Source organism: Haliotis rubra, unplaced genomic scaffold (genome assembly GCF_003918875.1).
Source record: "Haliotis rubra isolate DU_JTF1 unplaced genomic scaffold, ASM391887v1 Scf1027, whole genome shotgun sequence".
Taxonomy (NCBI): Eukaryota; Metazoa; Mollusca; class Gastropoda; order Lepetellida; family Haliotidae; genus Haliotis; species Haliotis rubra.
The window spans coordinates 10625-23652 of NW_025764923.1; the positions used below are offsets into that span (position 1 = coordinate 10625).

Consider the following 13028-nt stretch of genomic DNA (forward strand, 5'->3'; position numbering starts at 1 on the left):
AGTCTGCCTCACAGTCCCTGAACCACATTATTTCTACTGCCTTGCCCTCCCTGCAATGTAGTCTCTTTCACAGTCGCTGAACCACGTTATTTCTACTGCGTTGCCCTCCCTGTAATGTAGTCTGTTTCACGGTCCCTGAACCACATTATTTCCTTACTGCCTTGCCCATCCTGTAATGTAATCTCTGTCTCACAGTCCCTGAACCACATTATTTCTACTGCTTAGCCCTCCCTGTAATGTAGTCTGTTTCACAGTCGCTGAACCACATTATTTCTACTGCCTAGACATTCCTGCAATGTAGTCTGTTTCACAGTCCCTGAACCACATTATTTCTACTGCCTTGCCCTCCCTGGAATGTAGTCTCTTTCAGAGTCCCTGAACCACATTATTTCTACTGCGTTGCCCTCCCTGTAATGTAGTCTGTTTCACGGTCCCTGAACCACATTATTTCCTTACTGCCTTGCCCATCCTGTAATGTAGTCTGTCTCACAGTCCCTGAACCACATTATTTCTACTGCCTTGCCCTCCCTGCAATGCAGTCTGTCTCACAGTCCCTGAACCACATTATTTCTACTGCCTTGCCCTCCCGGCAATGTAGTCTGTCTCACAGTCCCTGAATCACATTATTTCTACTGCCTTGCCCTCCCTGCAATGTAATCTCTTTCACAGTCTCTGAACCACATTATTTCTACTGCCTTGCCCTCCCTGCAATGTAATCTCTGTCACAGTCCCTGAACCACGTTATTTTTCTACTGCCTTGCCCTCCCTGCAATGTAATCTCTCTCACAGTCTCTGAACCACATTATTTCTACCTCCTAGCCCTCCCTGCAGTGTAGTCTGTTTCACAGTCGCTGAACCACGTTATGTCTACTGCCTTGCCCTCCCTGCAATGTAATCTCTCTCACAGTCCCTGAACCACATTATTTCTACTGCCTAACCCTTCCTGCAATGTAGTCTGTCTCACAGTCCCTGAACCACATTATTTCTACTGCCTTGCCCTCCCTGCAATGTAGTCTGTCTAACAGTCCCTGAACCACATTATTTCTACTGCCTAGACATTCCTGCAATGTAGTCTGTTTCACAGTCCCTGAACCACATTATTTCTACTGCCTTGCCCTCCCTGCAATGTAATCTCTTTCAGAGTCCCTGAACCACATTATTTCTACTGCGTTACCCTCCCTGCAATGTAGTCTGTTTCACGGTCCCTGAACCACATTATTTCCTAACTGCCTTGCCCATCCTGTAATGTAGTCTGTCTCACAGTCCCTGAACCACATTATTTCTACTGCCTTGCCCTCCCTGAAATGCAGTATGTCTCACAGTCCCTGAACCACATTATTTCTACTGCCTTGCCCTCCCGGCAATGTAGTCTGTCTCACAGTCCCTGAACCACATTATTTCTACTGCCTTGCCCTCCCTGCAATGTAGTCTCTTTCACAGTCCCTGAACCACGTTATTTTTCTACTGCCTTGCCCTCCCTGCAATGTAATCTCTCTCACAGTCTCTGAACCACATTATTTCTACCTCCTAGCCCTCCCTGCAGTGTAGTCTGTTTCACAGTCGCTGAACCACGTTATGTCTACTGCCATGCCCTCCCTGCAATGTAGTCTGTCTCACAGTCCCTGAACCACATTATGTCTACTGCCTAGCCCTCCCTGCAATGTAGTCTGTCTCACAGTCCCTGAACCACATTATTTCTACTGCCTTGCCCTCCCTGCAATGTAGTCTCTTTCACAGTCGCTGAACCACGTTATTTCTACTGCGTTGCCCTCCCTGTAATGTAGTCTGTTTCACGGTCCCTGAACCACATTATTTCCTTACTGCCTTGCCCATCCTGTAATGTACTCTGTCTCACAGTCCCTGAACCACATTATTTCTACTGCTTAGCCCTCCCTGTAATGTAGTCTGTTTCACAGTCGCTGAACCACATTATTTCTACTGCCTAGACATTCCTGCAATGTAGTCTGTTTCACAGTCCCTGAACCACATTATTTCTACTGCCTTGCCCTCCCTGGAAAGTAGTCTCTTTCAGAGTCCCTGAACCATATTATTTCTACTGCGTTGCCCTCCCTGTAATGTAGTCTGTTTCACAGTCCCTGAACCACATTATTTCCTTACTGCCTTGCCCATCCTGTAATGTAGTCTGTCTCACAGTCCCTGAACCACATTATTTCTACTGCCTTGCCCTCCCTGCAATGCAGTCTGTCTCACAGTCCCTGAACCACATTATTTCGACTGCCTTGCCCTCCCGGCAATGTAGTCTGTCTCACAGTCCCTGAACCACATTATTTCTACTGCCTTGCCCTCCCTGCAATGTAATCTCTTTCACAGTCTCTGAACCACATTATTTCTACTGCCTAGCCCTCCCTGCAATGTAGTCTCTTTCACAGTCCCTGAACAACGTTATTTTTCTACTGCCTTGCCCTCCCTGCAATGTAATCTCTCTCACAGTCTCTGAACCACATTATTTCTACCTCCTAGCCCTCCCTGCAGTGTAGTCTGTTTCACAGTCGCTGAACCACGTTATGTCTACTGCCTTGCCCTCCCTGCAATGTAATCTCTCTCACAGTCCCTGAACCACATAATTTCTACTGCCTAACCCTTCCTGCAATGTAGTCTGTCTCACAGTCTCTGAACCACATTATTTCTACTGCCTTGCCCTCCCTGCAATGTAGTCTGTCTAACAGTCCCTGAACCACATTATTTCTACCGCCTAGACATTCCTGCAATGTAGTCTGTTTCACAGTCCCTGAACCACATTATTTCTACTGCCTTGCCCTCCCTGCAATGTAATCTCTTTCAGAGTCCCTGAACCACATTATTTCTACTGCGTTGCCCTCCCTGCAATGTAGTCTGTTTCACGGTCCCTGAACCACATTATTTCTACTGCCTTGCCCTCGCTGCAATGCAGTCTGTCTCACAGTCCCTGAACCACATTATTTCTACTGCCTTGCCCTCCCGGCAATGTAGTCTGTCTCCCAGTCCCTGAACCACATTATTTCTACTGCCTAGGCATTCCTGCAATGTAGTCTGTTTCACAGTCCCTGAACCACATTATTTCTACTGCCTTGCCCTCCCTGCAATGTAATCTCTCTCACAGTCTCTGAACCACATTATTTCTACTGCCTTGCCCTCCCTGCAATGTAGTCTGTTTCACGGTCCCTGAACCTTTATTTCAACTGCCTAGCCCTCCCTGGAATGTAATCTCTCTCACAGTCCCTGAACCACATTGTTTCTACTGCCTAGCCCTCCCTGCAATGTAGTCTGTCTCACAGTCCCTGAAACACATTATTTCTACTGCCTTGCCCTCCCTGCAATGTAGTCTCTTTCACAGTCGCTGAACCACGTTATTTCTACTGCCTTGCCCTCCCTGCAATGTAATCTCTCTCACAGTCCCTGAACCACATTATTTCTACCTCCTAGCCCTCCCTGCAATCTAGTCTGTTTCACAGTCGCTGAAACCCGTTATTTCTACTGCCTTGCCCCTCCTGCAATGAAGTCTGTCTCACATTCCCTGAACCACATTATTTCTACTGCCTTGCCCTCTCCTGCAATGTAGTCTGTTTCACAGTCCTGCTGAACCACGTTATTTCTACTGCCTTGCCCTCCCTGCAATGTAATCTCTCTCACAGTCCCTGAACCACATTATTTCTACTGCCTAGCCCTCCCTGCAATGTAGTCTGTCTCACAGTCCCTGAACCACATTATTTCTACTGCCTTGCCCTCCCTGCAATGTAGTCTCTTTCACAGTCCCTGAACCACGTTATTTCTACTGCCTTGCCCTCCCTGTAATGTAATCTCTCACAGTCCCTGAACCACATTATTTCTACTGCCTAGCCACTCCCTGTAATGTAGTCTGTCTCACAGTCCCTGAACCACATTATTTCTACTGCCTTGCCCCCTCCCTGCAATGTAGTCTCTTTTCACAGTCGCTGAACCACATTATTTCTACTGCCTTGCCCTCCCCTGCAATGTAATTACCCCTCTCTCTCACAGTCCTGAACCACATTATTTACTGCACTCACCTTGCGCCCTCCTGCACCTGTGTCCACTGCTGCTTGCCCTCCTGCAATGTCGCTCCCTGTTGCCTGCTCCTTCAATGAAGTCTGTCTCACAGTCCCTGAACCACATTATTTCTACTGCAGCGCCCTCCCTGCAATGTAGTCTCTTTCACAGTCCCTGAACCACATTATTTCTACTGCCTTGCCCTCCTGCAATGTAGTCTCTCTCACAGTCCCTGAACCACATTATTTCTACTGCCTTGCCCTCCCTGCAATGTAGTCTCATCTCACAGTCCCTGAACCACATTATTTCTACTGCCTTGCCCTCCCTGCAATGTGTAGTCTGTTTCACGTGTGTGTCCCTGAACCACATTATTTCTACTGCCTTGCTCCTCCTGCAATGTAATTCTCTCTCACAGTCCCTGAACCACATTATTTCTACTGCCTTGCCCTCCCTGCAATGTAGTCTCTTTCACAGTCGCTGAACCTGGACTGTTATTTCTACTGCATTGCCCTAGCCTCTGCAATGTAGTCTGTCTCACAGTCCCTGAACCACATTATTTCTACTGCCTTGCCCTCCCTGCAATGCAGTCTGTCTCACAGTCCCTGAACCACATTATTTCTACTGCCTTGCCCTCCCTGCAATGTAGTCTGTTTCACAGTCCCTGAACCACATTATTTCCTTACTGCCTTGCCCATCCTGTAATGTACTCTGTCTCACAGTCCCTGAACCACATTATTTCTACTGCCTTGCCCTCCCTGCAATGCAGTCTGTCTCACAGTCCCTGAACCACAATATTTCTACAGCTCAGCCCTCCCTGTAAGGTAGTCTGTTTCACAGTCGCTGAACCACGTTATTTCTACTGCCTTCCCCTCCCTGAAATGTAATCTCTCTCACAGTCCCTGAACCACATTATTTCTACCTCCTAGCCCTCCCTGCAATGTAGTCTGTCTCACAGTCCCTCAACCACAATATTTCTACTGCCTTGCCCTCCCTCCAATGTAATCTCTTTCAGAGTCCCTGAACCACATTATTTTTACTGCGTTGCCCTCCCTGTAATGTAGTCTGTTTCACGGTCCCTGAACCACATTATTTCTACTGCCTTGTCCTCCCTGCAATGCAGTCTGTCTCACAGTCCCTGAACCACATTATTTCTACTGCCTTGCCCTCCCGGCAAGGTAGTCTGTCTCACAGTCCCTGAACCACATTATTTCTACTGCCTAGGCATTCCTGCAATGTAGTCTGTTTCACAGTCCCTGAACCACATTATTTCTACTGCCTTGCCCTCCCTGCAATGTAATCTCTTTCACAGTCTCTGAACCACATTATTTCTACTGCCTTGCCCTCCCTGCAATGTAGTCTGTTTCACGGTCCCTGAACCTTTATTTCAACTGCTCCCTGCAAGCCCCTCACTGAAATGTAGTTCTCTCACTGTCCCTGAACCACATTATTTCTCTACTGTCCCTGAACCACCTCTACTGCCTTGTAGTCTGTCTCACAGTCGCTGAACCACGTTATTTCTACTGCCTTGCCCTCCTGCAATGTAGTCTCTTTCACAGTCCCTGAACCACGTTATTTCTACTGCCTTGCCCTCCTGCAATGTAAGTCTGTCTCACAGTCCCTGAACCACATTATTTCTACTGCCTTGCCCTCCTGCAATGTAGTCTGTCTCACAGTCCCTGAACCACATTATTTCTACTGCCTTGCCCTTCTGCAATGTAGTCTGTCTCACAGTCCCTGAACACATTATTTCTACTGCCTGCCCTCCTGCAATGTAGTCTGTCTCACAGTCCCTGAACCACATTATTTCTACTGCCTTGCCCTCCCTGCAATGCAGTCTGTTTCACAGTCCCTGAACCTTTATTTCTACTGCCTTGCCCTCCCTGCAATGTGGTCTGTTTCACAGTCCCTGAACCACATTATTTCCTTTTACTGCCTTGCCCATCCTGTAATGCAGTTCTGTCTCACAGTCCCTGAACCACATTATTTCTACTGCCTTGCCCTCCCTGCAATGTAGTCTGTCTCTACAGTCCCTGAACCACATTATTTTACAGCTTAGCCCTGCCCTGTCCATGTCTGTTTCCCACATGCTCTACTGTCCCCTCCCTGAAATGTCCAGTCCCTGAACCACATCCCATTTCTACTGCCTTGTCTCCTCCCTCAACCACAATGTACTTTGCCTTGCCCACTCCTCCAATGTCTCTTTCAGAGTCCCTGAACCACATTATTTTTACTGCGTTGCCCCTCCTGTAATGTAGTCTGTTTCACGGTCCCTGAACCACATTATTTCTACTGCCTTCCCTCCCTGCAATGCAGTCTGTCTCACAGTCCCTGAACCATTATTTCTACTGCCTTGCCCTCCCTGGTAGTCTGTCTCACAGTCCCTGAACCACATTATTTCTACTGCCTAGCCATTCCTTGCAATGTAGTCTGTTTCACAGTCCCTGAACCACATTATATTTCTACTGCCTTGCCCTCCCTGCAATGTAAACTTTCGTTTCACGGTCCCTGAACCACATTATTTCTACTGCTTTGCCCTCCCCTGCAATGTAGTCTGTCTCACGGTCCCTGAACCTTTATTTCGGCTACTGCCTTGCTCCTCCCTGAAATGTAGTCTCTCTCACAGTCCCTGAACCACATTATTTCTACTGCCTAGCCCTCCCTGCAATGTAGTCTGTCTCACAGTCCCTGAACCACATTATTTCTGCCTTTGCCACCCCCTGTAATGTGTCTTTCCACAGTCCTGAACCACATTATTAGTTCTACTGTTCTACTGCTGAACCATGTTGTTACTGTTTTGCCCTCCCTGCAATGTAGTCTTTTCACAGTCTAGCCTGAACCAAATGCATTATTCTCCTACAGTCTCCCGGTCCCACACTACCACATTATTTCTACTGCCCTAGCCCTCCTGCGTGTCAGTCTGTCTCACAGTCCCCTGAACCACATTATTTCTACTGCCTTGCTCCCTCCTGCAATGTAGTCTCTTTCACAGTCCGCTGAACCACGTTATTTCTACTGCCTTGCCCTCCTGCAATGTAATCTCTCTCACAGTCCCTGAACCACATTATTTCTACCTCCTAGCCCTCCCTGCAATGTAGTCTGTTTCACAGTCGCTGAACCACGTTATGTCTACTGCCTTGCCCTCTCTGCAATGAAGTCTGTCTCACAGTCCCTGAACCACATTATTTCTACTGCCTTGCCCTCGCTGCAATGTACAGTCTGTCTCACAGTCCCTGAACCACATTATTTCTACTGCCTTGCCCTCCCTGCAATGTAGTCTGTTTCACAGTCCCTCAACCTTTATTTCAACTGCCTAGCCCTCCCTGCAATGTAATCTCTCTCACAGTCCCTGAACCACATTATTTCTACTGCCTAGCCCTCCCTGCAATGTAGTCTGTCTCACAGTCCCTGAACCACATTATTTCTACTGCCTTGCCCTCCCTGCAATGTAGTCTCTTTCACAGTCGCTGAACCACGTTATTTCTGCTGCCTTGCCCTCCCTGCAATGTAATCTCTCTCACAGTCTCTGAACCACATTATTTCTACCTCCTAGCCCTCCCTGCAGTGTAGTCTGTTTCACAGTCACTGAACCCCGTTATGTCTACTGCCTTCCCCTCCCTGCAATGAAGTCTGTCTCACAGTCCCTGAACCACATTATGTCTACTGCCTAGCCCTCCCTGCAATGTAGTCTCTTTCACAGTCGCTGAACCACGTTATTTCTACTGCCTTGCCCTCCCTGCAATGTAATCTCTCTCACAGTACTTGAACCACATTATTTCTACTGCCTAGCCCTCCCTGCAATGTAGTCTGTCTCACAGTCCCTGAACCACATTATTTCTACTGCCTTGCCCTCCCTGCAATGTAGTCTCTTTCACAGTCGCTGAACCACGTTATTTCTACTGCCTTGCCCTCCCTGCAATGTATTCTCTCTCACAGTCCCTGAACCACATTATTTCTACTGCCTTGCCCTCCCTGCAATGCAGTCTGTCTCACAGTCCCTGAACCACAATATTTCTACTGCGTTGCCCTCTCTGCAATGTAGTCTCTTTCACAGTCGCTGAACCACATTATTTCTACTGCCTTGCCCTCCTGCAATGTAATCTCTCACAGTCTCTGAACCACATTATTTCTACCTCCTAGCCCTCCCCTGCAATGTAGTTCTGTTTCACAGTCGCTGAACCACGTTATGTCTACTGCCTTGCCCTCCCTGCAATGTAGTCTGTCTCACAGTCCCTGAACCACAGTATGTCTACTGCCTAGCCCTCCCTGTAATGTAGTCTCTTTCACAGTCGCTGAACCACGTTATTTGTACTGCCTTGCCCTCCCTGCAATGTAATCTCTCTCACAGTCCCTGAACCACATTATTTCTACTGCCTAGCCCTTCCTGCAATGTAGTCTGTCTCACAGTCCCTGAACCACATTATTTCTACTGCCTAGCCCTCCCTGCAATGTAGTCTGTCTCACAGTCCCTGAACCACATTATTTCTACTGCCTTGCCCTCCCTGCAATGTAGTCTCTTTCACAGTCGCTGAACCACGTTATTTCTACTGCCTTGCCCTCCCTGCAATGTAATCTCTCTCACAGTCCCTGAACCACATTATTTCTACTGCCTTGCCCTCCCTGCAATGCAGTCTGTCTCACAGTCCCTGAACCACAATATTTCTACTGCCTTGCCCTCCCTGCAATGTAGTCTCTTTCACAGTCGCTGAACCACATTATTTCTACTGCCTTGCCCTCCCTGCAATGTAATCTCTCACACAGTCTCTGAACCACATTATTTCTACCTCCTAGCCCTCCCTGCAATGTAGTCTGTTTCACAGTCGCTGAACCACGTTATGTCTACTGCCTTGCCCTCCCTGCAATGTAGATTGTCTCACAGTCCCTGAACCACAGTATGTCTACTGCCTAGCCCTCCCTGTAATGTAGTCTCTTTCACAGTCGCTGAACCACGTTATTTGTACTGCCTTGCCCTCCCTGCAATGTAATCTCTCTCACAGTCCCTGAACCACATTATTTCTACTGCCTAGCCCTTCCTGCAATGTAGTCTGTCTCACAGTCCCTGAACCACATTATTTCTACTGCCTTGCCCTCCCTGCAATGTAGTCTCTTTCACAGTCGCTGAACCACATTATTTCTACTGCCTTGCCCTCCCTGCAATGTAATCTCTTTCAGAGTCCCTGAACCACATTATTTCTACCTCCTAGCCCTCCCTGCAATGTAGTCTCTTTCACAGTCGCTGAACCACGTTATTTCTGCTGCCTTGCCCTCCCTGCAATGTAATCTCTCTCACAGTCTCTGAACCACATTATTTCTACCTCCTAGCCCTCCCTGCAGTGTAGTCTGTTTCACAGTCCCTGAACCCCGTTATGTCTACTGCCTTGCCCTCCCTGCAATGAAGTCTGTCTCACAGTCCCTGAACCACATTATGTCTACTGCCTAGCCCTCCCTGCAATGTAGTCTCTTTCACAGTCGCTGAACCACGTTATTTCTACTGCCTTGCCCTCCCTGCAATGTAATCTCTCTCACAGTACTTGAACCACATTATTTCTACTGCCTAGCCCTCCCTGCAATGTAGTCTGTCTCACAGTCCCTGAACCACATTATTTCTACTGCCTTGCCCTCCCTGCAATGTAGTCTCTTTCACAGTCGCTGAACCACGTTATTTCTACTGCCTTGCCCTCCCTGCAATGTATTCTCTCTCACAGTCCCTGAACCACATTATTTCTACTGCCTTGCCCTCCCTGCAATGCAGTCTGTCTCACAGTCCCTGAACCACAATATTTCTACTGCGTTGCCCTCTCTGCAATGTAGTCTCTTTCACAGTCGCTGAACCACATTATTTCTACTGCCTTGCCCTCCCTGCAATGTAATCTCTCACACAGTCTCTGAACCACATTATTTCTACCTCCTAGCCCTCCCTGCAATGTAGTCTGTTTCACAGTCGCTGAACCACGTTATGTCTACTGCCTTGCCCTCCCTGCAATGTAGTCTGTCTCACAGTCCCTGAACCACAGTATGTCTACTGCCTAGCCCTCCCTGTAATGTAGTCTCTTTCACAGTCGCTGAACCACGTTATTTGTACTGCCTTGCCCTCCCTGCAATGTAATCTCTCTCACAGTCCCTGAACCACATTATTTCTACTGCCTAGCCCTCTTCCTGCAATGTAGTCTGTCTCACAGTCCCTGAACCACATTATTTCTACTGCCTAGCCCTCCCTGCAATGTAGTCTGTCTCACAGTCCCTGAACCACATTATTTCTACTGCCTTGCCCTCCCTGCAATGTAGTCTCTTTCACAGTCGCTGAACCACGTTATTTCTACTGCCTTGCCCTCCCTGCAATGTAATCTCTCTCACAGTCCCTGAACCACATTATTTCTACTGCCTTGCCCTCCCTGCAATGCAGTCTGTCTCACAGTCCCTGAACCACAATATTTCTACTGCCTTGCCCTCCCTGCAATGTAGTCTCTTTCACAGTCGCTGAACCACATTATTTCTACTGCCTTGCCCTCCCTGCAATGTAATCTCTTTCAGAGTCCCTGAACCACATTATTTCTACCTCCTAGCCCTCCCTGCAATGTAGTCTGTTTCACAGTCGCTGAACCACGTTATGTCTACTGCCTTGGCCTCCCTGTAATGTAGTCTGTCTCACAGTCCCTGAACCACATTATGTCTACTGCCTAGCCCTCCCTGTAATGTAGTCTCTTTCACAGTCTCTGAACCACATTATTTTCCATACTGCCTAGCCCTCCCTGTAATGTAGTCTGTCTCACAGTCTTAGAGGTCATGACTCTAACAAAATAGTTTCATATCGTGTCAAAACTATTGTTAGAACCGGACTTATCGGTTACTTGTGCACGGATGACTTGCTGGTTCTAATACTGACTCAGGGCGAAACGCATAACACTGTCTTTTGTCCAACAATATGGCTGGCGGAGATTTAATATTACCACCAACCATGCCTGTAGGAGACGTACACGATCATCAGGATGGTATGCAAATAAGATTGTTTACTGGTGCATCTAACTTCTGAAAAAGCTTGTCCATTCATAAGATATCCAATTTATCATGAACTACCGAGATAGCCTGGGACCTTTTTTATTATGAACTGTTCATTTCATATAATTAGCTATGTTAGATTAAGTCCAATATGCTGTCATGCATGTAGTGGATGCACAATTATCTTGTCTTTTCACTGTTTCTGGTGCATAAACCATTTATGATAAGAGAGACGATAGGAGCAGCGAGTTCAGGTACATTCAGAATATAACATTGCACTTATAACCGACATTGCACTTATAACCGAGACTATTTTGCAATCCTGTATAAGAATAAGCGACACAAACATTACTCTTGATTTCATGGACAACTCGTTTGTTGAGGTGTCTGCACAGGACGTCGACCCTTGGGTGAAATGTCACGGTTCAGTTAAGAAAAAAAGGTCGACGTCCTGTCCATTTGACCTTATACCAATTAACAGGGGATTAGAAAAGACAAAGAAATAATCCAGTGTTTTCACAAGGCGATAATCCAGATTATGCGTTGAGAACACAGACAACAGGAGAAAAGTACTATAATTCGTCCATTTTATTTCGTATACAAAATCATCCAACATGAAGTAGGTGAGATGCACCATTTGCAAACTGGTTCATCTGAAAGATAGTAAAAGGAGATTTATTATTTCATTTTACACATTGTTTTACACAGACCTCGTTACACCACTCTACTGCTATATATAAATTGTTAGAATTGTTAACAAAATCTATTAAACGATATGCAAAACATGGTCACGTACATTATTCAGATTTGATATACCTATTTTACTTTTATATTTTCCTAAGTAACATATTGATATCAGGCATTGACAAGATGCTTACCTTTATGTCTACTTGGACACGGGGATGAGCATGGTCACCTTTCACCATCGTCACAATGTCATTGACAGTTGACACAGTGAAATTACACTTCTTTTCTGTGCACTTCCAGGATATCCAATTTTGCTTCACTCATAAATCCACAAAACACACAGGTATCTTCCACCACGAGATCCTTCCTTAAATATGTTCATCATTGTGAATTCAGTCTCATATGTATGATAACATTGATGACATTTTGAGTGAAATATGTTCACGCCTTACGCGATGCTTCGGTTATATCAAATCTTAAAACAACACCTACTAGCGGATTAGCGTGACTCTAGCAACGCCTTCAACATCAAAGTTTACCGCGGGTCGACTTCGTGTTTATAGCGAAATTTCAAAAGATCGACTTCTTGTCCATAAACCTTTGTTGATGTGTCGGAAAAACACAAACTATACTTAGATATATTTCAGAAATAGATCTAAATAGTCCCATAAGACTGTTAGAAGGGTGTTTATAAGATAGAAACCGTGCAGGTGTGTTTAAGATTGAAAGCATCCAGGTCTCACTGGGGATGCTGAGAAACCTGAGTGTTAATCACGGATAGATTGTCTGCACACATACAAATCATGATTGAAAGATTAAAGGACATGTATTGATAATATTACATGATTAGCAAATGTGAATGTAGATGAAATTCACCTATTGTCGCACAGACAGTATAACATGTGCATGTATATGTACTATAAACGCTAGTAAGCTGATACTGGTCATCGGGTGTTTCCGGCAGTTGGTTCGGAAATAAACTGTTGATAAACGACCGGGAGCGGCTAACTTGCATTGTGCTTGCTGTGGCGTTAAGTTATGTTTAGAGACACCAATCTGAAGGTGTTTATAAGATAGAAATTGGGCATTGTTTTTGATGAACATGTATATTTCTACAGATTGTAATTATTCACACGATATTAACATTTTAAGTGAGATGTTGCCCTGTTGAGATAATAACAATATTTATGTTGTTTAGTGTCGGACAACAAGTTAAAACATGCAGCACGGAGAGATTCTCCCCTTAAAAGGTATCTTCATCCTCTCCATGGAACGGCATTTCGCCAAAGTAGCGGCATATAAGCAGCAAGAAATATGTCGCTAGTTCCCACACTAATTATAAA

General features: G+C 46.1%; 1 long non-coding RNA gene across 1 annotated transcript; it reads right to left on the reverse strand.

The window, feature by feature from the left end:
• Positions 1–11571: 11571 nt before the first annotated feature.
• Positions 11572–11949, reverse strand: LOC124271514. The gene is made up of 2 exons (XR_006897064.1): positions 11877–11949; positions 11572–11651 (listed from the first exon to the last, which is right to left on the reverse strand). It is a non-coding gene; the product is annotated as an uncharacterized LOC124271514 (long non-coding RNA).
• Between the last annotated feature and the right edge of the window lie 1079 nt (positions 11950–13028).